This window comes from Mangifera indica, chromosome 6, assembly GCF_011075055.1.
Source record: "Mangifera indica cultivar Alphonso chromosome 6, CATAS_Mindica_2.1, whole genome shotgun sequence".
NCBI classification, from domain to species: Eukaryota; Viridiplantae; Streptophyta; class Magnoliopsida; order Sapindales; family Anacardiaceae; genus Mangifera; species Mangifera indica.
This window is the reverse complement of record NC_058142.1, coordinates 10468679-10495892: the sequence shown is the minus strand read 5'-3', so window position 1 is coordinate 10495892 and position 27214 is coordinate 10468679.

Genomic DNA, 27214 nt, shown 5'->3' with positions numbered 1-27214 from the left:
GCAATACATGTCGTTTGATGGCTATTTGAGTTTGAAGTTGATCTTGAATTGAATTACCTCTATCACCCATTTTAGTAGTCTTTCAAAATGTTTTAACTTTTATAATTCATGGTGAAACAGGTAGTTGTGAACACATTAATTTATGTGTGTGCTGGGAAATAAGGGCGCAACTTTTAGAAGTGATAACTAGTGCTAGTGATAGTCACTCCATTTTTAGATATCAAGTCTTAGCATCAAGCAATCTCTTACTAATATAGTATATAGGCCATTAAATTTTTTCTTCGTCCATGACCAAGGTAGCACTAACCATGTGTTGTGACACTAACAAGCATAAGAGTAGGGTTTATCCATCTGTCGAATTTGATAATGGTAGTAGTAGTCCAATGTATTCCATAAGCTCTAGGAAAGCCTTTTCAAATTTTTTTCATCCATTTCCTTGAAGGGTGTTAAAGAATAAGAGTAACTTATTAGTAGTTCTCAATACAAAAAAACTGATCTTATTCGTTAGGTTTTGCATGTGTTTTGGCTTTGATAAACTCCGCTGTTGGTTTTTGTAATCCTTATTTTAGCAATTATGGTAGCAAAAAATATAAAAATAAAAATTATTTATCATAAAACGCTCCCCAAGGATCTAAGGGTGTTTTACGTATAATAGAAAAGGGATTTCATAACAAATTTGAGTATGGAGGCTTTTTCATGTAGAGTTTCATCTCGGATTATTCTCAAACTCTTCCACAACTCACCACAAATTAGTAAGGCATGTACTAATCTATACGAAGGTAGCCACAAACATACACATGCATGAAGGTTTATTTGGGGCTCATTAGATTGCTAGATCACCTTGATTTTGGTTGACTTGGCTATTAGAAGATAAGAGAAAATTCTCTCCTCCAATATGCAAAGGGACAAATAGGGTTTCAAAAACCTTGAAGGTTTATAATAAATGTCTCAATTTATATGAGACATATCATAAACTTAATCATTTCTTTATAATATCCACCCTTATGAGAGGGTATTTGCACTTATGGTGTGACTAACGAGGGAAAGACAATTACTTTGTCTCAAACTAAGAAGAATTTTCTTTTTAAATGGACCAGGTTATTAGTGCACCATTTTGCAATTTTTTCTCATTGTGTTTCTATTTGCAACACTGTTATTTTTACTAATTGGGTTTTGAGCAATATTATATTAACACACATTTGAATACATAAATGAATACATATGTGTTACCAAGTGATTGAGTATTACTTTATCCTTAATTCAGAATCACATAATCATATGATAATACATCATATGTGTACACATTTTTGTACTCAAAAGTATATATACATAGTTTTGTTGAAATTTTTGTTCAAAGATAAAAATGAGAGTGACAACAAATCAGATTAAATGGTAAAGCAAAAGTAAGGTTGTCATCATAGCATAAAACCAATATAGATGGACTTCATTAGCTAATATGTATTTTTATCTATGCGAATATATAGAATTTTGTAGGTTTTAAAGAACTCAAGTGTGACTCTTGTCCTTTCTAAGTTGGAAGTCATTTTCTCTTATCGCTTTTGGGACTTGCCTATGACTTGGAAGACGACTAGTTAGGAATCACTAAAGATGTTTACTAATTTAGCCTCCATCTCTTTTTCTAGTTGTAATCCTACAAGGAGTACTTAGTATTCAACCTTGTTGTTGGATGCTTTGAATCCAAATTTGAGGGAAAACTAAAATCGCTAGTCGTTTAAGCTTATCAAAAGTGTTAAGTTGTCAATTTGTCAAATTGATATTTTGAGAGTGACCTAGTCATAGGGGGTAATCTCTAGTTAGACAAACTCTTATACGACTTGATAAGTGAATTCAGGTATCATCAAGTTTGACAATACACATCGTTTGATGACTATTCAAGGTTTGAAGTTGATCTTGTACTGAATCCGCTCTATCACCCATTTTAGTAGTCTTTTTAAATGTTTCAACTTTTATAATTCATGGCGAAACAAGTAGTTGTGAACATGTTAATTTATGTATGTGTTTGGAAATAAGGGTGCAACTTTTAGGAGATGATAACTAGTGCTAGTGTTATCGCTCCATTTTTAGATATCAAGTCTTAGCATGAAACTCCCTTACTAATATACTATATAGGTCATTAAAGTTTTTCTTCTTCCATGACCAAGGTAATGCTAACCGTGTGTTATGACACCAACAAGCATAAGAGTAGGGTTTATCCATCTATCGAATTTGATAATGGTAGTAGTAGTTCAATGTATTCCTTAAGCTCTAGGAAAACCTTTTCACATTTTTTTCATCCATTTCCTTAGAGGGTGTTGAAGAATAAGAGTAACTTATTAGTAGTTCTTGATACAAAACAATTGAGATTTGTGATCTTACTCGTTAGGTTTTGCATGTGATTTGGCCTTGATGGACTCCGTTGTTTGGTTTTGTGATCCCTATTTTACCAATCATAATGGGGAAAACAACAAAAATAAAAATTATTGATCACAAAAATACTCCCCAAGGATGTAAAGGTGTTTTACATATGATATAAAAGGGATTTCAAAACAAACTTTAGTTTGGAGGCTTTTTCATGTAGAGTTTCATCTCAGATTATTCTTAAACTCTTCCACAACTACCCACAAGTTAGTAAGGCATCTACTAATCTATACAAAGATAGCCACAAACATACACATGTATGAAGGTTTATTTGGAGCTCAGCTGATTATTAGATTACCTTGATTTTGGTTGACTTTGGCTATTAGAAGATGAGAGAAAATTCTCTCATCCAATATGCAAGAGGATGGCTAGGGTTTCAAATGCTTTGCAGGTTTATAATAAATGTCTCAATTTATATGAGATATATCATAAACTTAATTATTTCTTTATAATATCCACCCTTGTGATAGGGCATTTGCACTTTTGGGCTCAAACCTTTAATATATATTAATTAGGCCTATAAATGCCCTTAATATTTATCCTAACTAAGGTGCAGTTTCAAATATTTAAATACACCACTTTTAGGAAAACCAAGGTGATTCACTTTGTGCATTAACCTAAATCCAACTTTCAATATATAAATTTAGCCCATAAACTTAAGATTATTATTGTTTGGCTCCTAATATATTTATTTATATAATTAAGTGTAACAATAAGTAAGACATCCTTAATGATATTAAATTGAGTAATACATCCAACATAGGTTCCTTATCATATTGATAGTAAATAAATTTGTGATAAATCTATAATTAATAAGTCATTTATTCACAAACCGTCAGTAGCCTTTAGAAAGACATCATGACTACCAAATAAAAAAAAACTAACGAGAGAGTAATGTTAACCTTTTAACGGTATAGTTACCATACATTCAAACTCTTTCATCATCTAATATCTAGTCACGGCTGAGGGACAAAAGTATTGTCTACCTTATATTACCCTTGCTATAAATGTTTGTTAGTAAATCAACGATCAAGCTAACATTCGATCGAACGCTAACCCATTCCCATTATGGTCATATATTTTAGTATGTTGTCATTGTAAGAGTAGGTGCTTTATAATCAATCTATTATAGTTGTTTATGTAATAATCATACTAGGATATGCTTATGTTCACATTAATAAAAGACATTTATTTATCTGTTAGTCATATATATTTGCATATATATGTTTAATGAATGCCCCTAAATTAGTTGACACGTTCTGAGGGGATTAACATATATCTTAATTGTTAAAACCCTATGAACATGTATGATGGTAAATCTAAAAACGTTTATAGCCCTAGTATCATTTTGACTAAGGGCATAAATAATATAGTAAAACTATTATAGTATTGAATCATCTATAATACCCTCTCTAAACGTATTATCTTTCAGAGGAGATGTCATTAACTTAGACTATTTGAGCTGCATTCACTTAAAAATTTAAACATTCATTGAATGTTTAATGGTTTAATGATGATGCCAAAATTATGAAAATAAAGTGCAAAAAGGTAACAAAGGATATCATAAGCATAAAGCATAAACGTCAAACATAGTATCAAATAGTAAGTAGCTAAATACATCCAATAAAAGTCCAATACATAAACATAATAACAAAAATTAGAAAATGACATATGCCCTCATGTCAAACTATGTATGTTTTCCATTGCTTACCTCGCAAGCATCACAGTCACATGTATTTGCATACATGAAAAGTAGAAGAATTAGTGAAAAGTCACTTAATAAGTAAGAGACTCTGCTATTCTTTTTACATAATCCCTAAAATGTTCTTAACACAGACATTTGCATTATTTTTTATTATGTACAACTAGTTCTTCCTAGGTATGCCCTTTTTATTCACTATAAACGAGTGTACCTAATTTATATGAATAGACGTCCCTTATTCTTTAACTACAAATGGTCAACCTCCTCATTCTTCCTTCACCATGCCCTTCATTATACATGGATGAGCATGCACTTATCGAGCAAACGAACATTCATCCTAATCTAGATTTAAACATTTCAACATTTAATCATTTTTTACCTACTAACTTCTTAGAAGTATTTTTGAATTTTTGTCATACGTACGATTGTTCTTAAGTCATGGATGAGTGTACTTTATGCCCTATTCAACTGACTATTAGTTAACAACATCTAGTAGTGCCAAATTACCAAAAAAAAACGTTAACCTAAATTTGGATTTGCATGAACAAGCGTGCATCTTGTACTGCACAACCGTTCATGACCTATACTTGTCTAGACCTGGCAAAATCGACGGGTGACCCATATTACCTACGAGTATCGGTCCACAAAACAGATATAGGTTATAGGTTTTTAAACCCATACTCGTATAACATTATTTTTTACGCGCGGGGCTAGATGGACTCGTGAGTCCACCTAAAAAAATAAAAAAAGTGTAAAGGGTTTTTGGTGGCAGGCAATGGTACGATTTTAAATTATTTTAATCAATAAAAAGTTATTCATGTCTCAAAGCACTTTTTTACTTCCGATTTTCAATTTTTAAATCACTTTCCACTTGACCAATTATTTCGTTCTTCATCTACCTCCATTTGCATTGTCACCTTCAAATCTTAATTCAGCTTTAATTAGGAGTAAATAGTTATGTATTTAACAATTATTTTTATGTATATTTTTTCTTTTAACAAGTAATTCTTAACTGCTTGCAAGAAATCAATTTAGTGGTTGTTATGATTTCTTTTTGTTTACTCCATTTTGGTTGTTGTATAACTTATGTTTTACTTATTAGAAAAGTGAAAATCAAACAGTTTCTAAATTTTATTTTTATTTTTTGGTTGTTATATGTTACAATAATTTTGATTATTTTAACTTACTAGAAAATTTCCAATCAAAGAATCATTAAAAATTTTGTCCAATGATGCAATAAGCCTAAAAAATTGATTATTTAAAAATTTGTCAATTGTACAATGCAATATTTCAATACTAATGTACATATATTATTGTTTCTTACAAGAAATCAATGGATCTATTTATAAATTTAAAAATTAAAAAAAAAAAACTCACATATACGAGTAAACATTGGGTTTTTGCATACCCATAGGGTCAGGTATGAGTTTCACATTTTGTACCCATATAACTCGACTTGTTTTTAACTCATACATGTTTTACTTGTACTAGTATTGACCGGACCCGACCCGACTTATCCATTTGTCAGGTCTACATTCATCTTTATACTAGGGATGGTTGTTGTGATGTTTGGAATTTCTAAAACCAATTTGTTTTCATACCTTAATGGCTTTTAAACAATTTATAACAAACAACCAACACTTCATCAAGTCTCTTAACACTAAAGTCCATAAAACACATGCTTTTAACTTAACCAAGGCATAATATGAAAGCATTGAAGTTCCTACAACCTTTTCATATGCATTAATTCTACATTAACATAAAATACTCCTATTGGCATATTAACATCATAGATTATCATAGAAATTGCAAATAAATCAACCTTTAAAGTATTGTATTTCTAGCAATCGGTTATACATAAATTGAATCATCATAAACACTCTATTATTCACATATTAACATACAACCCTAAATCACAATTATCATCAACTACTTAATTTGGCAAAAGAAAATTCTTAGTCTACTAGATAATTTATACACAAGTTTGCCGATTTGGTGCAGATAAATCCTCTTCCTTTCCTTTATAAAATTGCTTGTCATCAATCTCTTTCTTGCTCAATTGGATTACAAGGAGTGTTGAAGAGCCTTACTTAACTTTTCTTCCAAGTGTTGCCGATTGAATGTGATCAACATCCCTCATTCTCTCTTCTTTTTTTGTCAATAGCCTTGTCAAAGTCCTTGGGAAAATTGCCGACAATCAAACTTAAACTCTCTCTATCTCTCACAATCTTGTGCATGTTTTGTTAAGGATCATAATCTCTATAACACAACTAACGTGTCTAATTAAAACTGCTTCTATGTAATGTTATAAACGAGTATTCATGTTTCACATAGATGACCATTTATCTTTAAATTTTTTCAACGTGACAATTATTCATTCTAACTGATGTGGCAAACAATGCATGGGTATATACACGTCTGTTCATTATCTCAAAAACTTAAAATCAACTTATTGTCAACTTAACTCAAGCATAAGCATGCTTATACATAATAATACACATAAATTGACCATTATGCCCTTGAGATATACCTTTAGGTGTTAAATATATATGGTATATCAAATACGGTGGTTTTATATCTATGAAAATGTGTTTAATATTTAAGAATAAATATTAAAGACATTTGAAGGCCCAATTAAATTTTATTAAATGATTTGGCCAAAGGTGCAATTAGGATAGTCTATGGGCTAAACTATATAAAGACTTGGGTTATGATTATGATTTATTTCATGCAAATAAAGACATTTATCATAACCTAAAGAGAGGATTTTTGAAACCTTAGCCACCAACTTTTTAGAGAAGAAATTCTCTCAAAACTTTCACCCCTTATTCATCAATCCTTGGTGATTTAACAAGCACATGTGCCTCAAACAAGCTTTCATATTGTTGTATGTTCATAGTCATCTCTATGTTGACAAGTAAAGGTTCTACTATGTTACAGAGAGTAGTGAAAGTGTTCTAGATGAATTCGAGGTAGATTTTAGTTTCAAGAAGCTATTACGATCCGAAACTCTATTTTTATATGTATAACAACCCCTGGACCTTAGAGATAAGGATTAGCAATCTAAAAATTTTATTTTTCACCTTATTTCACTATCATATCATATTAGAATTCGGATCACAAAAATTTGATAGCATGGTCGTGCACCTAATGTTTATCTTATTTTAATAATTTGTGATTATATGGATTTTGAGGGGATAAGATCCATAAATAATCCTTATCTAAAGATAATGCACATCCATATGTGATTCATGCACTGTTGTGCATCGGCTAAAGTTATTCAAACAACTTTATCCTTATCAAATTAGATAAAACCCAAACTTTCATAATTTCTATCATAGTTGCACACTTCAAGATCATCACTCTTTGGTCCCTAGGTGCAATAAATTGCACTTTAAGTCCAAAGACTTTTTGAGACTCAAAATTATTTATCTAGATACTGAACCAGATTCATCTCGCATATTCTTATGTCTCTAGAGTTTGATCAACTTCTATTATATATGACCCATAGACTCTTTATTAGGTTGGTAGTGGATAGATTAGTATCGAGCTTTTGACCTAACAACCATTCTTACATAAACCAAGAATAACATCTAGAAAGCTATCATGGCCACCCAACTATCAAAGTGTTAGAGATTGAATCTTCACTTATCAATAATACAATTACTTATATAATTTGATCCTTTCATCATATGGCATCTCTTCGAGGATAAGACAAAGATTTAGTGCCTACTTAGGTAACTCTCGGTATACAAGAACTAACATTTGTACCAATGACTAAGCAATATTGGATTGAGCATCAACTCAATCCTACTATAGCCATAAATTTATATGGTTGTCAGTGTTCATTAATAAGCCTATTAGAGATCTCAACTCCTATGCTCGAAGGGACAAATCCTTTGTTAATCCACCACAGTCTTCATGCATATCTAGATATAACCAATTTCCACGCTTCTAACAACCCTTTATAAATACTACATTAGGTTGGTGTCAAACCATACTAATTCTTGTACAAGATTATCTAATGACCTTAAGTTGAAAGATCACATGTACCTTTGTTTGTTAAAAGGATTTATTTCATATATATTGGAATAACCATCCATATGAAGTCCTCCCAATAGGTCTATCTGGTGAATACATCTACAACATGTATTCACATGTTGTAGTAGTCTATCTATGAATAATTTTGACATGAGATCTGTCACTACCTTTCAATGAGATTGGTCAACACTATAATATATCTTACTTTATTACTTGTGTCATTGGTCAAGGTATTATCATAATTATAGACGTTTTAAGAACGACTGGCTTATGTGAATGTAAGGTCTTAATAATCAATTGACACGTATTGATTCATTCATCACTGTTTAACAGTATCTATATCGTACATAGAATAAAAGATAAAGATTTTCATTTTTATTAATTCAAATATGATTACAACAAATTCTACACTAGTGACAACTGGATTTAGGATACTATCCTAACAATCTCTCACTTAAACTATAGTCAATTAGCCAATATCTAATGTCATATGAAGCTACATACCTATCATGCTTTTGTTGCACAAAGGCTTCATCAATGGGTTTGTCAGGTTGTCATCAGTGCCAACTTTACCTATCTACACATCTCCACGTTGAGTGATCTCTTTGATAAGGTGGTATCATCAAGGTATATCTTTGGATCATTAGTGAAATCGTAGCTCTTTTGTCTTTACTATAATTTGTTTATTTTTGATAAATATTCTATTGATATGAATTTTAAAAACACTCTTAGAGATCTTTTCATAAGGTAGTTAAGAAAGTTGAAATTGTCTACATGAATAGGTAAGCTTTTGCAAATAGACCATCTCATACTTTTGGCCACACCCTCAAACATCTTACTATTGCATACTAATCGAGTGGATAGGCATGTTAGTGGATTTCCTTATATGGCATTCAACCTTCTCTATAGCCCAAAGGGATAAATTTTTGTCCCATGCAATTATGAACCATGTTTAAGATTAAATGATTAGTGTATGAAGTTTTAACAAAAAGGTAAAAATTTAATAATGATGTAATGTGTTACATGTAATGTTTCATCTCTTGTAAATCCATCATTATAAAGTACCCTAATATAATGAAATACTTAAAATGATCAGTTGCATTAGTCTTAATTTGTGTAATAGAGAAAAATAATATGTATAATAATCCATACATATGGAGTTGTAAATTATAATAAAATTTAAGTAGTAGTATGAAAGACTTTTTAGGTGAATCTCTAAATGCATATGGAGCCTAATTTTTAACTTATCATGCTTTCAAAAAAGTATATATTTCTTTCAACTTTCAGCAAAATCAGTCAAAATTTCCTTCATCTTATATGGTTTATCTACCATGCCAACCATCATTTTAAAGATTTTTCCCACTAGATTTGTGTTTTCATATATATGATGGGGCTTAACTTAATCTCTAGACATCTGTGGCGAGCATCTATGTGTCAAAATTCAAAATAGTTAAAACATTTCAAACTTGTCACCTATGCACGTCATCTACATATTTCAGAATGATATTTAATCTCTCATTTAGACCTTGTTGACGTATAAACTTTAAATTGAAAATCATACTTCAAAGCATGCATTTTCAATGCAACTTGCAAGACATCATTATTTCTAAAAATATTTATGACTCACAAATAATTGAATCCTCTTGTCACACTATTAATAGTGGGCATTGTTGGTTGGTTTAGGAAGAGAGGCTGATAGTGCATTGAATCATAAACTACCTCTTTTTATGTTTCATCAACTTGTACTATTTTATGATATCTTATTAATTACATTTTTGATTTCATAACAACTTAGGTACTATTTTTTCTATGGAAAATACATACACGATCACTCAAAAACTCAACCAATGAATCGTACATAATATTAGGATTGATTAACTATTTTCTTTTTTCGTCTTGTTAGGATTATGCCTTCAAATAACAATGCATTTTTGAAATAATGTAAACAGTTGTTTAATAAATAAAATTGGCTTATGCATATTGTTAGTATAATCTCCTTTATTGTACATTTATATGTATGTATAGACAATTACCTACAAATTGGGGCTAATGGTGCGCTAAAGATTTGAGAAAGGAAAGGCAACAATTGACAAAGATGTTTAGGCTAAGGAAAATGAAAGGAAAAGAGAAAAGAAATAAAAGAGGGAAAGGAAATGTGTTGTAGATCTAGAGTTAAAGAAAAGATTAGAGGACACAAAGGGAAGGAATGGGAAAAGTGAAGATAGGGAGTGTTTTATACCTAAATAATAATAATAATAATAATAAGAAAGAAAGAAAGAGAGTGTTTTATGTTTTTCTTGCCAACCAATTAAGAGAATCATGTTTTGCAAAACCAAATTAGATCAGTTGAATCATGAACTGGTATCTAAAACGAATATTGTTATAATATAAACCATTCTTACCTTATATTCAAATTAAACCATGGTTGGACCGGTGGTTCATCACCAATTCACATTTGTCGCGGTTCAAACAGAATCCGGTTTATGGAAGAATTATAAAATGACAAAAAAAAAATTAGAGAAACAGTAAAACGCATTCAACTTTTTCTAGAATCGCAGTTCTGTCGTGTTATCGTCATTGTTGTAGTGCCCTTAAGTAAACGCACCCAACCCAAACGAGTTGTCGACAACTAAAAGCTTCAACTTCGACAGCATTTGATTGTTCTCCACCACCCCGCACGAAGGCGAGTCAACGGCAAAGGACTTCTTCTTCAAGTTCGGTTGTATTTGCCGTTAACTTCCAGTAGTTTACTTCTTCAACTTTGGTTGTTTCTGTCGTTAACTTCTAGCAGTGAACTTCTTCTTCAAGTTGAGCTACGTTTGCTGTTTCTTCTTCAAGGGGAGGCGACGATTGATATCTGAATGTATTATTAATGCTCATTAACTCATTCCATAACTGATGCAATTTTATAATTTATATGTGATGTTGTATTATTAATTTGATATATTATACTTCGGCATTCACATTAACTCATTCTGAATGCTCATTGGCTCATTCAATGCATAGTTGAATGTTCATTAACTCATTAATTTATAGTTGCATTATTTTAATATTTTGTATAATTGTATTATTAATTTATTTTTAATGTTCATTGATTATGCGTGCATACTCCAGTTTAATTTTATGTATTTTTTTATGATATGTGTATAATTTGTTACGTGTGCTCCAGTTTATGATATATATCATATTGTATGATATACTTATTATATCATATTAATTTAATATATATTAATATACGTATTATTTTTTATTTATATTATATCATATTGTATTATAAAATACTTATTATATATCGTAAAATATTAATTGTATATTATAAGATATTAATAACAATATCATTATTGTATTTGGGAGCATAGCATGGAAAAGCTTTCAAATTTTATAAGATTTCCAAATGTTTAGTTGGGTAGAAATCCTTACACTTTTTCTAATAATGCAAACAAATTCATTTTACCATAGTTACTTTACATTATTTTTTTTTTAATCAAATTGGTTAATGATCACCAACAAATTAACAAATTAAAGCACAATCCTCCACCACAATTATCTTTTGTTCTTTAACCATTTGACATGCACTTCAACCGAAGACGAGAGAGATGAAGAAATTGTTGTTAGCAAGGGTACCGTTATTAGTACCCAATGGGAGAAATTTGAAGATGAAATTGTTCGAAGTGAAGCGGAGAGAAAGCCATTTAAGTTTGAAGATGGTGAAATGACAGCTGGGAGGCTCTTCCTTAATTATGCATCCGTAAACTTGCCTTGTCTTGGAAGCAATTTGTTGGATAGTAATGAGTCTTAAAAAGAAGAGAGAAACAGAGGAGATTACACAAGTGATTGGAAGATCCAATTGTATAATCCTGGAGCTGCAAATCCTTTGAATCAACCTTATAATATGCCATATCAACATGAATCATATCTTAATATAGCTCTATATGTCAATGAGGAATGCAATTCTAGGCAAAAAAATATTTTCATGTTAGATTCATAATTTTTTTTTTTTTTGATGAACTATATAATAAATTAATAAACCTCCAATGGAGATTCAATTCATTCTTCTATTCTGATAAGAATAAAGTTGCTTTTGCTTTTTATTTGATTTCAAATCATGTCTTCAAGAATAAGTTCTCAAAAGTTGCAATCAAATTTAGAAATGAAAATTGATTATGATAAGGATTTAGAATAATCATTTGACTAAGACCAATTGATTAAATTAGTTTCTACTTCTCATTTATAGGTTTTTTCCAAATAATTTATTACAGAGTAAAATCCAGGAGTACAGCAAATTTGATACTGAGAACAAAAGTGTCAAGGATGATGGGCAACCCCCTTTTGAAGCATTACTACTTTCTTTGCATATTTGGTTAAGATCCTAGCAATAAAGAAACAACAAAAATGTACATTAAAGCTAACAACTTGAGAAAGAAAATGAACAGTATGGTTAAACGTGCACAAGCGCAACTTCTTTCCGTTGAAGAACACTATTTCTGATGTCTCCTCTTCTCTGTTCAGCTTTTTGACGATTCTCATCGTCCCACTCTCGGTCATAAATTCAGAACTCTGATCAAGGACTTGCAAATTTCTAGTATACCTTTGTTTGAAAATTAAGTAGGCCAGCAATCTGCATGCACGCCAAATGGTAAAAAGACAAAAGATAAATAGCTAATTAAAATGAGGTTTTTTCTTTTTCTTTTTTTAAAGATTAATGGCCTAATTCAAACCTTCTTACTGCAAATCTACACGGTTAATTTTATGAGGACGTTGAGTTGGGAAATTAATTAAAATAAGTAAAAATTTATCCGTTTATATATTTTTAGGCCAACGTAAGAAAGTTTCACCAAATTAAGCAAACAATAATTTTTTTACCCATTTTACCCTTACATTGAAAAACCAAGTAAAATTCAAAGTGAAACACTTTAAAAGTTACTTTTGCCAAAAACAGAAAAGAGAAGGCCGAAATAAAAAATCTGAAAATACAGAGCAAAAATCACCAGCGAACATCCTAAAAGTAGTAAAAACAACAAAATATATAGAAGCAGCAATATATCAACAACGGCTTCACAAGTTAGTTACCATTTGTATTTATTTATTTGGTTTATGTAATCTTTATCGATTCAGTGTAAATAATTTATTGTGGGTATGGTTTAATGTTGGGATGTTATTGATTGGATGAAAAAAATATTTTTTCTGAGAATATGCATCGGTTGTGGTGGTTACGATGGTGGCTAGGGTTTTTACAGTGGAACCCTAAATCTGTCGAATTATGTATATGGATGTTTTGAATGTTTAGAATGGTATACAATGATGTAGTTTCAATGTTAATAGATGTCTGAAAGTGTAGCCATCGAAAGACGAAAGTCACGCAAATTTATAGCACCGCGCAAACACTGCACAAGGCATGCAAACTGCGCAAACACAACGCAAACCAAGCTAACTATGCAAAGCGCACATACAACACAAAGTGCAAACTGTGCATTCTGCGCAAAGCGCCTAACCGCGCAAACTGCTAAGCATCAACGCCCGCGCAAACACAACGCAAACCAAGCTAACTATGCAAAGCGCACATACAACACAAAGTGCAAACTGTGCATTCTGCGCAAAGCGCCTAACCGCGCAAACTGCTAAGCATCAACGCCCGCGCAAACCCCACAAAGTCTCGTAAAACATTGTTCACAGAATGTGATATCTGCTTTGTACCTGTTTAAATTTAAACTTCATTGAATGAAACTCATAACATTTCATTTTAAATGTGTTTTCTCAGAAATTTCCAATTAATGATCAAGTGGGGCTTCGCAATAATTGAACTCTCCAAAGAGTTAATCGCATCATCTATAGGTTCAAATGATTGAACTCTTGGCTGTGGTTCAATTCGCTGTTGTTGCATGTTGGTTACGACTTCTATAGGCCTTGTAAACACTGTAAGAAATAACAGATCCCTTTTATGTGTTTTTGATAACCTCATCATAATTCGTATATCAAAATCATCTTTCAACAATTACGGTAAATCAATATAGGTGGTCGAATTTTGCATGTAAATTTTTACAATATTACAATTTTGATTAATGCCCAAACGAGAACACACTGCTTCTACAAATCCATCAAAATTTATTTTTTTACTAATTGATACAAATGTTTGAACTCCACCAACGTATTTCAAACTATTATTACCTCCGTTAACTCAATATCCACTATATCCAAACAAATATATTAGTTTACCCATATTTCCTACACAAAAGAAATTTAAAAGAGATAAGTAACCATGCAAACACAAACCACGCAAACGCAAACATGCAAATGCAAACACGCAAATGCAAACCACACATATGCAAACACGCAAACGCAAACACACAATTTACCAGAAATGTACTACGATTTTCGTTTTTACTTAGATCTGGATAACAAAACTATTGAATGCACAAATGTAAATATTTATAAAAAGATTCAAGCACTCAGAGGTGTTGATTACAATTTTTAACTTTTTATCTCTAGAAAAGTTATTAGTTTTATAGTTTTATGAATACAGATTGTTATTTATATAAAGGAAACGCAAAAAAACTTACTTGATATATGATGATGATGAATGACAGAGAGAGCACAGATAAAATGTATTGTCGTTAGAGTGTTGATAGAAGAGAAGTGTTGAGAGAGGAGATGATGGTGAAATAAGATGAAAACTACGTAAATAGATTAGTTATGTGAAATGAGAAAGGGGTATTATTGAAATAAAAATATTAGTTTGCTTATAAAAGTAAAAAGTACTATTGTTGGCCTAAAAACATATAAACAGATAGATTTTTGCTTATTTTAATTAATTTCCCCGTTGAGTTTGAGGAGGTGACAATGTGGGAGAAGGGTAAAGTAGTTTGATGGTGTTTAGTTCAAGTATTTAAAAGTTATTTTAATAATTTATTTTTTATGAATTAATAAAAGATTTGATAATATTTTATTATTAATAATGACATAATAAATAATATAGTATAAATCTTATCTTAAAGTGATGTTTAATTATCGAATTTTAAAGATTACAGTAATATTTTATTAAGTTGGTGTTTGATTATCAAATTTTAAATATTACGGTAATCTTCTATTTCTAATGATAATGTGACAGATAATATAAAATATAATTTCATTATTATTTTCATCTTAATTATCAAAATATTACGTAATCTTGATTTTATTATAATTATGTTTTTATTTATTATTTTTTAAGACAAAAAAATTATTTTCAATTACAATAATAAATAATATAAAAAATATTTTAAAATAATTATAACTAAGAACATTTAAGTAAAATAATATACTAGTATTCTTTTATTAGATTTAACCAAACATAATAATTATTTATTCTTACTAAATTTTATCAAACATAGTAATTATTTTCTTTAATAGTATTCTAAGTAATTAATGTAATATTTTAATTTTGATAATAAAATATTATCAAACCAAATGGTCTCTAAGTATAAAAAGATTATCAATAGATAATCTCGATTTTGTTATAATTATATCATTACATATTAATTTTTTAGGATAAAAATAATTTCATTTTTAATTGATATAATAATAAACATAAAAAATATTTTAGAATAATTATATTTAAGAACATTTAAGAATAAATAGCTAATTAAAATGAGTTTCTTTATATGAATGGCCAAATCCAAACCTTCATACTGCAAATCTACATGGTTGATTTTGTAAGGATGTTGAGTTTGAGGGGATGAGGATGTGGAAGAAGGGTAAAGAAATTTGGTGACATTTAGTTAAGGTATTTAAAAATTATTTTGGTTATGTATTTTTTGTGAGCCAATAAAAGATTTGGTAATCTCTTATTAGTAATAGTGATGTGATAAATAATATAATTAATATCTTTACTTTAGATATAAAAAAAAATTACCAAGGTAAACTTAATTTTGTTATAATTATATCTTTAGATATTAATTTTTTTGGAACAAAAATAACGTTATTTTTAATTAATATAATAATTAATATAAAAAATATTTTAGAATAATTATACTCAAAGATATTTAAGTAAAATAATCTTTTGTATTTTTTTATTGTCTTTAATCAAACATAATAATTATTTATACATATTAATTTTTATCAAATATTATAATAATTTATATTTAGTAATATTTTAAATAATTTATTTTTTTGTTATCATTTATTTTTTATAATAAAAGATTACTTAACCAAAAGTATTTTTAAGGCTTTCTTTAAAGGGGGTTTTTGAAGTGATTTTTACACACACAAAAAAAAGTAAGTAATTTCCCAAAAATTAAAACTTCTATATCAGTCAATAAAGGATATTTATGCTTTTTTTTTTTAACTGAATTTTTCATAAAATCTAAAATATTTCACTGAAGGAACTGATAAATAAATGAGAAAATATATTTTTGAGATTAGAAGGTGAAAATTTGTAGATTCATCAAACTTCAAGCTGGAAATTTCATTTGGCTTTTATCAAATAAACCTTTAAAGTTTGAAATATATCTTGTTAAGACCTTTTTGGTTATTAAATGAACCCTCATGGTTGAAAATTTATCACAAATATCATTTTATTCTTAGATTTACAAAACACTTTCTTATAAGACTTAAATTATCTTTTTATTCCAACACTTTCTTGTAAAATCAAAATTATCAGTTCACCTATCCAACACAAACAACATTATATAGCTATAGCAAAAGGGTATTTATGAAACAGTTTTTAAACTTTGAAAATCCATTTGTAGAAATCAAGAAAATTATCATAGAAAGTATATTTAGGAATTTTAAAATTGTTTATATTATATTTTTTATTATCATTTAATTATTACTATATATATATATTATATCATTAAAGGTGAGTATAATCCAGTATAGTGAGGTTAAAAGACTTTTTCAAATCAAATTAAAAAAATGGTTAAAAAATTTTAAATCAAATCACACCACTTTCAGTTTAAAACAAGCTAAACTAAATTGAAAAAAATGCGGTTTGGTTTAGTTTGGATTATGATTTAATTTTATTAAAATTCAATAACTTTCAAATATTTTAAGCTTAATAAATAATGATTGGATTTAATTATTTAAGACATAAAAAATACATGTAAAATAAACCTATTATATATATATAAACAAAATAACAAGATATGAAAAACAAGTGGTATAACTGTATTATATTTACAATCACATTACACTTTTATCTTTACTAATACGAGGATTTGACACATTATAATTTGGCCGAATAAAATTGCAATTAATATCTTTGGCATGAAAGTACAATTTATATTGAAAGGAATAATTTGATTGAATTTATGTATTTTAAAAATATACATCTTGGGCAAAGGATTGTATAATACAAAATAGAGATTATATCAGTTTAATAGTGTTATACTAATTTCTTTAAAGGTTTAATTATTATTGTTAAAACTATTAAAAAATATATTAAAATTTTAAAAATTATAAAAACACACTTAAACTTTTTTTTATTTTTTAAAAATCCCTTAAAAATTCATTAACACTTTTAATATTTTAAAAAATTATAATTAATTTTAAATATATTTGATTATACGCTATTGACACTATATATATATTTGTATTAATTAATTTTTTTATAATTTTAATTGAAATTAATATATATTAAAGATACAATAAATTATTTAATAAAATTTTGGAAACAAAGTGTTATTTGATTTTGGGTTTTTTTTTAGTCTTTATAATAATTTTATAAAAAAATTTAAGATATAGGAAAATTATTTTTTCTAACTTAAAGAATGTCAAATTTAATATATGAAAAAACTGACATATATCATTTTATCAAACCTCTTGGTGGAAAAGAAAAAAAAAAAAAGAGCACAGAATTTAGTTTTACAATTAGAATCGAATGAGGTACACCCCCTCCTATCACTGTACTTTTATACTAAATTATTAATACAGTAATCACTTGCGAGGTGTAGACGTACTTGTGACTTTAGGATACATATAATGAGGGTAGAGTGGCAGTAGAAAGAGAGAGAGAGATGAAAGGTCAAAGAAAGCCGACCGCTTTTACCATTCTATCGTAACTTAGTTGGATGTATCATGTATGTGGTTTATGGGAAGCGTCTTCTCTTCCCTTTTCTTTATTATCCTGATTATTCATATATTTATATGTACACATATGTATGTATGTATGAATACATATTCATGATTGATTCTCCTCTCACTACAGTATTGGGAAAGAGAATAAAAACAGATGACTTCAATTTCCAGATTTGTAGATGATATTCAATCTCTGACTCTCATGGGGACAGCGACATTTCCAGTCTCTCTACCTCCTTTATTGCTGCTTCTCTTCCGTGATTTGTGCACTTACTTTTCTATTACTTTCCTTTCTTTCTTGATCCTTTTCTATTTATATATGTCTTTGCCTTTCCTTATATATAGTGTACATCAGATTTAGGGTTTGTGAACGATAACAGCTTCTGGATGTCTCTTCATTTCAATACTGGGAGACAGCACTAAACCCTCAGGGGAAATAGGTAAATGAACCAATAATTTCTTGGTTAATTCTTTTTTTCATTACTTTATCTTTATCTTGCCTCTAATTTTCTCTGGTTTTTAAAACTGAACAGTAATTTACATCGCTCACTCTGCTCTGTTAGAAACATTAAAACAGATTCGCTTCTTTCAAAATTTTAAGCTCTACTACGGCTTCTCATTTAAGTTTCTCTAGTTAAGAAAAGTTAAAAGGATATAGAAAAATGCATGATTTCACTGAGATGGATTTTATTTGTTTCTGTGTTGTTTGATCTAATGTTTTCTTTGTGGCTTTCCGTGATCTAGCTCTCTTAGTTTTCAGAGGGTTTTAGCTATTTAATTAACATTTTTGAGTAACCATTTGTAAAAGTTCTCTCTTTTAGGGTTAGGGTTTGATATAACCATTTTTCCTCTCTAAAACTTAACTTCAAATTGTGGGACTTCGCCATATTGTTCATAACCTTTTACTATCAACTCTATAAACTTATATTTTGATTCCATGTTATCATTAATAATCTCTTTTTGATATGTTTGAACGGGGTACATACCAATTTAATGTCAATTCAAACAACATTATTGATAGTTATTATACTTGTTAATTTCCACTCGTTTTAGTCTGAGATGCAGCTCCCTGTAATTACCATAATTTTAGTTTAAATTGAATGGTGTGCATAGATTCTTTTGATCGGCAACTGGGTATCATGTATGTTCTTTGTTCTACCTAGCAATAAATTAATATTAACTTATGGATTTTTAGTTTTATTGTTTTGAATATTGTGAAATATACATTAGATTTGAAATTTTAATAATTTGATACAACATTTCTTCCTATCTATGGTTCAAAAGTATAATAGGTTAGGCTTATGATTGATTCCCTGATTAAGACTTTCATTTTCCCTTAAAAGTTCGTTTGATCTGTTGAATTTAAACCTGAATAGAGCATACTTAATTTGGAGTAATTATAATATTTTTAGAAATATGGATTAAGAGAGCTTCCTTCTGTCCACTCATGGAAGAGGTAAAGGTTTGGTTTAGCTGCCGACTCATTCATTCAAACACAGTAGATAAAGGAAGTATTGATCCTATTGTGGATGTGTGAATGATGCGGGAGATAAAATTCATCCTTTCTACCCCATGCTTGGACTGAAGGGAGCTCCCTTTTTAAAATTTTTAGAAATAAATCTTGCTTATTCATCTTAATCTTTTGTTCATCTATATATTTCTTAAAATCCATTCTATAGATTATCACTATGGTTTGTTGGTACTAATGGTGCTTGGATAAATTACTTGGCCGTAATTAATTTTAGCCATAAATTTACAGGATATCTATCTTTGTGCCTGTTACAATACTTGCTATGATTTCATTTCATATTTTAGACCATTTTTGTTGCTTAAATTACAATGGTAGTTGTAATCATATAATCATCTATATATTATCAATTAAGCTTGAACCTTAATTACTAGGGATACTTGTTTTTTACTGTCTTTAGCTTTCAGATTTTTTTACTTTCATTTATTGTTTGTTTATTTTTTTTCTTAAGTATATCTGCCTTTACCATACCCTTTCAATTTTTACGGAAATGAGCTGCAAAACAATGGGGAATTCTATTTCTGTTCAGCCATATCATGAGAGAGCACAGGCCAGGGAATTCTGCTTCTTTTTATTTAAAACTAAATAGGGTAACACATGCTAAATTTATATCACAGCTGAAAAAGTGTTTAGCTTAAATTTGGGCATCCTTTCCCTACGTTGCTCTCGCTCGGAATAGTCAGTACGTCGCACAATTATTGTTGTATATTGTAATTTTCACGAAGGAAAAGCTGAGAAATATTACCTTTTTTTTTTTTTTTCTGTCTTAACGTATTGTCAAATGACATATAATATTATAAGAAAAATAATAACACTGTTAACTCCCTTAAGCTCATAGCTAGCTTAATAAATAGGTCTCGATCGTGCAATTAGATGCTTACTGTGAAAGAATTTTAGATTTTAATGATATTGATTAATTATTTATTTTCAGTGGGATTTCATCCTGTAAGCAATTTGCATAATGTAAAATTTGCAATGATCACTCAACAAAACGATGAGTAAATAAAATAAGAATTAAAATATAATAAAAGTATATATAGATAGATAAAATCTGATGGAAGATGGGATAATTGTGAATTCAAAATAAAATAACACTAAATTATGTGTCAGCATTTATTAATAAAAGTAAAAAATAACTCAAAATAAGTAAAACCCTAGGGTGAAATGAACATGCGATTGTACATTTACTCGAAGCCATAGAAGTTGACGTGACATGTATTTTTGTCCACATCAAGGATGGAAAATGCTATAAAAAAATATGTAAATTGAAGTGGTTGCTTTGTTTATTTGGTCAGGTATGTCAAGCATTTACCAGTGTATAAAATAATTAAATAAGCTTGTGATTTGACTGGTTGGAACTTGGAGCTATTAATATCTTTTCTTGGGTTTGCTTTCATTCTTGATATATTAAACCAGACGGGAACCCATCTTTCTTTTTAAGTTATTAATATTAAAAAAAAGAAAAAGCCAGAATTAGGGTGGCTGGATGGATTGCTTTACTTCCTCGATTCATGAATAAATATGTACGATTTCGATGAAGTTCATCGCTTCATCTCTTTTGGAAATTAAAAAACTGATCTGAACTCTTAAATTCACTTAAAATAAACAAGTTCCTCGCTGCGCTTTTCAAGAATGGAAGTACACTTGAACTTCATTTTTAATAAATTTTTCAAGTAATGGGTATGGGGCATCTGTTTTCTTTTTAGTTAAACCACCCTGCTTCTGCATGGTCAATTATAATAGTTGTGCTCTGCCAAATCTATTCCCTGTCAGGTTAATTAGATTTTGTATTTGAATCAATTTCTGATGTCAACCTAATGCTCGAATCTCGCTGCTTTTGCCTTTTTTTTTTTTAAATTGTTTTTTAATTGATATAATGTAGGTATTAGATTTTGTTTTTTTTTTAAACCTCTTTTATATTTATATATAAAAAAACTTTAAGTAAATAATTGAATAAACAGATGATATTGTATAATTAAATAATTTTAAATTAAAAATAAAATAATATTTAATAATATAATAATATGTTATATATGTATTTAATTATATATTTAAGAGTGTGTGTACATATATTATCTTTTTTTTTATTGAATGAATTTATTTTATTTTTTATTTGAAAAACTAAATTTATATTTTATCACACATTTAATGTTATTAAAATTTAACAACGGGAATTTTTTTGTTTTAATTAAAAAATAACGAGCAAGATAATTATGGATTCATATGAATAATTTTTAACTGCTCAATTTTTGTTTTTTTATTATAGGAATGATTGAACTTGTAAAACTTTTTATTTAAAAAAAATTAAGCATTTACTCTATTACACATGAATGGGTATAATTCCTCAGTGTGTATTATATCTTTCATATAATATCTCAATTAGATGTCTTTAAAAAAGATGTAAATTTTATGTTTTAATTAAGGGAAAATGACAATTTTCTATTCAAGTTTTGGTGAAATGACAAATATAAACCCGTGGCAGATAAAAAATATAAATATCCATCAAAGTTTTAATCTTTTAGGACACATTTACAAATTTTTTATTAAGATTAAAGGATAAAATCGTTATTTTATTAGTAATATTAAAATAATTAAAATTATATCTTATTTTTTTTCTCTTAGTTTAAAAAACTAATAATTTTCTCTTGATTAAGTTTTTAAAAATTCACTTTTCCCCAATTAATACCAAACCCGAAATCTGACTATTTTCTTTGATGAATGGTGAACCAATGATGGAGGAACACGATAGAGTTGTCTAAAGAATGACATATGGACAACGTTTTTATCATCTAGATCTCTGGATGACATTTTGTCATCCATTCTAGATGATGTTTCGTCGTCTTTACTGGACGACGATTCGTTGTTTAGAATGGACAATGAGTGTAGTACAGAGGGTAGACAATGCTTCGTCATCCAACAATGCTCCTATTGATTGCTGGTGGTTGGAGAAAAATAAAGAAAAAAACTTAAGGATTTAAAAGAAAAAATCACTTTTCAAAATTCAGGTATGAGATTTAATGTTAATTTTTAAAACTTAAGAAAGAAAATAAAATAAAATTATATATTTTTTAATATTAGTATTAACTAACGATTTTACCCTTATATTTAACTAAAAATTTAACGACAGTTTAAAGATAGATAAATGTTTGAGTTTTTTATATGTCTCTGGTATATTGTTGAAATTGATCTAAAACTTAAGTGGGAAACAGTCCATTGCCCTTTAGTTAAAAAATGATGATTGGGATCAATCTTGACTAATATGGCTAATTCTTAACTAATTAATTTTTTTTTTCGTAAAATGAATTAAATTTTTAATTTTTTAATTAAAATAACTAAAGTTATCTAATATAATAAAGAGTCTAAATTTAAAATATACATTATAATTTTGTACAATTTCTCTATTATCTATCTTATTTGTATGAAATTCTTTTAATCATAACTATGTTTATTGGTATTAAACCTTACTTAGTTTTATTTCTTAAATGTGTTTTGTTCATTTAAGTTTTTCAATCAAAATTATGTTTTATTAAAATATACATAAATTATTTTTCATCATTATTTATGAGTTCCTTCCTAAGCCCAAATGATAATGAAACCGTTAACTTTTGACTTAAAAAATTCTTCGTCTTACAATAAATAAAAAACGAATTAATTTTAATTGAGTTTTGTTTATTTTGGACAAGTTTTGTATATTTTTGTTGTGAAAATAATTTAAGAAAATAGTATAATATGAGGCTTTTGTGTACAAATATCCATATTAGCACACTATAATGATTAGGTAAACATTTTTAACATATTATTATTATTATAATAATAATTATATCATTTTTATTTAATATTATTTGAAGTTAGATGATAATTTATTACTTTAAACAGAAGATAATAAAAATTTAATCTTTTCTATATGAAAATTAAAAGATTTAATGCCATCAATAAACATAAGAAAGATTACAAACCTAGCAAAACTAAAATCAAACAGTTAAGCCAAAAAATGCATTCACAGAGATAAATGAAGATTTCGGAGGATGGTTAGAGTTTTTAATTAAAAGGTAAAGAGAAGCCCTGACAATCATAGATTATAGATTCGTGTACAATCACACAAAAATACTTTAGTTGTTTACAAATAGTCACGCCATCCTCGCAGTGTTAGAACCGTACAGTTTGGTCCAAAAACTTTGTTCGCGCGCATGTATCAACATGCCCCGGTGAACCAAGTCTCCTCTAATTTAGCACTTTGAGTTTACTCTTCTATAGGTTTCTCCAATAGTTGTATGCTATTACCCTCTTTGAATGCTCTAATTTTGCTACCAATAGTTTTATGCTTGACTGTTACCCTTTTGAATGTTCTGAGTCTCCTTTAGATAGATTCTTTTATCAATGATAGTTCAATTTTCATATTGACAATTTCTACATTTTAATTGTCTTCTTTTCTCTTCCTTTCCTTTCTTTTTTTTTTTTTTTCATTTTTTTCATTTTTTACTTCCTTTTTATTTTTATTTCCTTTTTATTTTAATTTCCCTTTCCCTTTTTTCTTTTTTTATTTTAATTTTTCCTTTTCCCTTTTTTACTGTTCTTTGTATCTCCTTTTTTTATTTTTCTTTTATATATACTTTTTTTTTAATTTTGTTTTAAGAAAATACACAACAACAGAAAATGAAGACTTCAAATGCAAGAAGTTACACTTAAAGACAAAATTTGTTTGAAGTTTCTTTCAGCTTGTTTGCTTGGGTTCTTTCTCTAAGAAAAGTATTGGACTTCAGTAGTGTTCTTTTCTTCCTGCTTTCAAGTTCTAACTGTTAGATATTGGCTGATCTTCCTTTTGTTTTCTTCTCTTATCTTATTTTCCCTTTGTTTTCTTTCCTCTCTTCTTCCTTTCTCTTTCCCTTTTTTCTTGCTTTTTTTTCTTTCCCTTTTTTTCTTTCCTCTTTTTTTGTTTTCTTTTTTTTTTTAAATATTTCTCATTTTATTTTAGACATCTAAATGTTGATCTTCTTTTGAGAAATGGTAACAAAATTACAAGTAGAAAAAGAATTAGTTCATTAAATGAACACGTAATTGCTTACCAACAAGAAAAACAGGCAACATTACAAATAATCTCCTACTAAAGGAAATTAAGGCAGGTAGAAGTGAAACAAGATTAGGATGAATGAAGATATTGTATAGAAAAAAAATGATTTAATACCAAAACATGTTATCTTCTCTCTTATCCCTTGTTTGCAGATTGACTTATGTAATTTTACTTTCTCAAAATTTTATCAATAAGGAGCTCTGCAATTTTCTCTGTATTTTTTTTAATAACAAACAATATATATATATATATTTTGCAATTTTGTCTCCTACAAAGGACACTCTTTTTTCTCAATTTTCTCTCTATTTTAATAACCGACAATCTCTTTTCAGCAATTTTGTCTCTCAGGGGATTTTTTTTTTTTTTTTTCTCACATTGATCAAGAGTACAAGAAAAAAGATTCATTTTGCAATTTTGTCTCTCAGAAGGAGCACTCTCTATTTCTTTCCTTTTTTTCAATGCTCACATTGATCAAGGGTACAAAGAAGAAGATTTATTTTGCAATTTTGTCTCTCACAAGGGACACTCTCTATTCCTCTCCCCCTTTTTTTAAAGGCTTACATTAGAGGTGGCAATAGGCTAGACCTTAGGCTTGTATAGTGATGGGCCTTCAGGTTGAGCTAACCCTATATATATAGGATTAAACATGGTCGGGCCTTAATCGGGCTCGCCCATGTGTTGGCCTATTCAAACAAATTTAAAAAAATTTAAATACAAATTATTTTTTAATTATTAAAATCAAGGATAATACTCTGAATATTTTATTGATAATCTCTTACTTACGATGGAAGAACACTATAGTTATATGATGAAAAATATTATAATATAGTACAAATAAATTAATTTATATGTTGTACAATTATAAACGTAGATAAAATATATATACTATATCATTTATCTACTCGTCCTCAACGTTCAGATATCTTCTGCCACCCGATTCTATAATTTTAAATTAGTTTTGATCCAATTCTTCATGCACATAATTGTCTTAACCATGTTTAGGTGTAAATTGGGCCGCCTATAATGCAACACGCATCCACCCACACTAAAAAGGGATTTCGATGGTACAATTAACACTAGAGGTGTTAGTAGATCTTGGGTCATGATAGCAAGGACAACAAAAGTTTTTGTCTTATCTTTTCATCAGACCAAAACATCTAGTTTTCAGTATTATATCGTTGAACAATTTCTGGATAATAGACAATGTTGATATAATTATAAAATTGACCAAAATTTGTACTTTGATTCATAAGCTGCTTACCTTTGCGCAAGAGTGACCATATGTACCACTGTTTTTTTTGCCTAAACTACTAGAACTTATCTACGGTTTTGAACTTTGTCTAGTCTTATATTTTTGTTCATAAATACTATACATTTCAAGTAAAAGGTCTTGAACATATTCAACATAATCAACATTGCTATTAATTGACAAAATTTCATTAATAACATCAAATAAAATTTGTAGTCTATTAGTTTTTGCCCTACGATTTAAGACAGTAATTGCAGAATAAAGTAAAAGAATTTCACTCTAATATTTGTTAAATTTTGTTCCATTTGCTTAGATATATTTTGAAAAGTATAATGAGATCTATGTTCTTTAAAAAATCACTTATTTCTAACATACTATATATTATTGAATAAGTAATTGGATAATGCACCACTGAGTAATGGTTTGTGACTATCTTCAATGACTCTAACATGTTCATTACAGACATAGATATTTGATTTGTCAAAAAAATAGAATTTGCCAAATCTTTTGGTTGGGTATTAAAATATTGTGTTATAAAAACTTTATACCATTTGCATGTTTTCAAAATGAGGTATGTTAAATTCCACTTAATTTTAATATCCACTTTTAATTTTTTTCGTCTTAACCCAATTGATTTATATAATTGATGATATGCTTGTACCCACGATGAGAATGATGAAATATATGCAATGACATGCCTAATTATTGTATATGTTGTTTAGCCAAACTTTGGCTTTCTTTAGTTATTCAATTAATAACATGACATGCACACCTAATATGAAATATTTTTTATTAAATAGAGGAGATAAATAATTATACATGTATTCAATAACTTTATTATTATTTTTTTCATTATCAGAAGTAATTGAAAAAATAAAATTATTAAGTTTATATTTCTCAAAATATTTGCTAATGTATGATAAATTGTAAGACCATCATGCAGTTATTCTAAATTTCTAAATACAAATTTTTTTTTTTTGCGTAATTGCCAATCATAATTAATGTAAAGGGCAATTACACATAAATATCTTATATCTTGATTTATAGCTGTTCATAAATCAGAAATTATTGAAATAACACTATTAAAATTACTTAATTTTTCAATACCCTTTAATTTCATTAATTTATAATTTCTCAGGATGTTTGAGCTAAGAGTTG